The 2,234-nt window shown below is 36.3% G+C and overlaps 1 pseudogene; it reads right to left on the reverse strand.

Annotated features, from left to right (window-relative positions):
* Positions 1 to 1,093: 1,093 nt before the first annotated feature.
* On the reverse strand, positions 1,094 to 1,777 carry LOC149195560 (E3 ubiquitin-protein ligase RDUF2-like; annotated as a pseudogene).
* Positions 1,778 to 2,234: the final 457 nt, after the last annotated feature.

The raw sequence follows: 2,234 nt of genomic DNA on the forward strand, positions 1-2,234 counted from the left end.
AGTCATAACATCTTGAATTCTATTCTATATGCACTTTAAATACATTCTACATCCACTTTAAATACTTTCCACATGAAACTCCAAATTCTTTATGGATTGTATATCGTACTAATATTTTCCCTTTAATAAGAAAACATGATAATTGATAAACATTACCTCCCTTCATTTATATCACTAAATTATCACTTCCAAATTACATCATTCCTAGTAGGTTGTCATAGTAATCATCACCCCATAGTTTCATCATAAATAAGTTTGAAAAGTTTGTTTTGGATTGGTCCTCATCTCATTGGGATATAAAAATTTAAAACACTTCAACCTTCCCATATTTCATTAAGTTTCCACAATGCATCACTCTAAAAGGCGTGCCTCTTAGGAAGTGCAAACATAAAGATCTTAGTGACAATGCAATTCCCATAGTTATTTTTTTATATTTTTTTTTAATACAACCTCTTTAAGATACACATTAATTATATTAATTTCAAAACAATCAATTTGTATATAATCCATCTTAATTCACTCAAATATGATTTTCCACTCCTTGTTTACACATATAACTTGGCAAATTTAGCCTATTAAATGTTACTTAATATTGGATAACCACTTCTTAATGTTCACAATTAAGATTTCATTACCATTATTTTTTCTTAAAAATGCAACGACGTTATTTTAAGTAACTTTTCTAAATAACTCATCATAACCTTAATTATTTATAACTTAAAAACTCACAATAAATCTATTATATATCTTCTCAATTATTTTTATAAACACTATGAGAAAAATATATATGTAATAAATCATAAATTACATTCATAATATATTACATGATAAAAATACAATATATATTATTATATAATCATTCAAAACTTTTCCAACATATCATAAAATTAAAGTCACTTAATTAAGCATATCAAAATTTGTTTTTTATAATAAGTTTAATAAATTCAATGTACAAGTATATATAATATGAGGTTTATTGTGAAAAAAGAAAATTGATTTCACTGCTATGAAACAAAACAGTCTGAAGTTTTTCCAAAGCTGTAATTTCGGAATGATGTCTATCAGATATAAAGCAGGAGATATCCATGATATACTAATTGCAGGGCATTTCCCTAGCCTGTCAGCCGATCTCAAAGGGGTCCTTACAAACCGCACAGTGCAAATCATTGCCCAGATGCTTCTGAACGATTTCGATCGCGGGCATCGCCTCCACAGCGCTTCTTGAAGCCGGAGACCGTCCACAGTGCCCGCCATCGTTCTGCGTAATGCTACTCGATAAGCCGATCGAGGCCAGGGCCCATCAATTAATCAGTCAGATGGGCGGGCAAACGCCTCAACCCTATTCCAGATCCATTGTCAAAATAAACCTCGAATACTCCCATTTTCTTCTCCATTTGAATTACTACCCGGCCCTCGAAGAATAATCATGGGATTGAACGGCATTCTCTCACGCCCATACCTGCTGCTCCTCCTTCGCACATCCATTTCCCTCGAATCCCCACGCCCTTCAATGTGCCCGACAAAGTAGATATGGTACCCAGAAGGTGATGCGTGGGAGAAAACTGTCTCTCCCTTTCCCTTTCCCTTTCCCTGTCCACAGCACCAGATCTGTCCGGCCCATTGATTTCTTCAAGAAAACCCTCATTACAGGTAGGCAAACAATCTGCTCTCCTCGAGCCAATCTAACAGAACAACGACACTGGTAACACCAATATGCAGAAGACATCTCCAGGAAATCGAAATTTCTTGAGAATACTTCGAAACTCAGGTCAATAAACCTATGAACGTCAAATGCCCCTCTCAAATTCAAGAACCCCAACCCAACGAATCAGCGTTTTACGAAGCCCACCCAAGAGGCCAATGGATTTCGTGGGCTTGAAGATTACGATCTAGTTATTCCCTCAATAAAACTCGAATTTTTAGTTCTCACCAGGAAACTAATCTAAAATCAAAACTAACTGCGGATACTCCTATTCCCGATTGAAAAATTTATACTACTAGTCCCCACCTGGTGCTTTCTCATTGAAACCCCAAAATACTTTTTAGGTGTAAACCTAACCTCGCCCTGGGGTGCGAAAATATCGATAAAAGGGAATGAGTGTGGACACCCATAATGAGCGCACACTGGTTGTCGCTTCATGGAAAGTTGGACATGAATACCTAGGTCCACACAAGCCTCTACATCCCCATGTCGGATACATACGGATGTGTGGGTGCCTCCGACATGGGTAGTG

This window comes from Pinus tabuliformis, chromosome 2_2 (genome assembly GCF_031772625.1).
Source record: "Pinus tabuliformis cultivar Carrire ecotype Pingquan chromosome 2_2, CPIR1, whole genome shotgun sequence".
NCBI classification, from domain to species: domain Eukaryota; kingdom Viridiplantae; phylum Streptophyta; class Pinopsida; order Pinales; family Pinaceae; genus Pinus; species Pinus tabuliformis.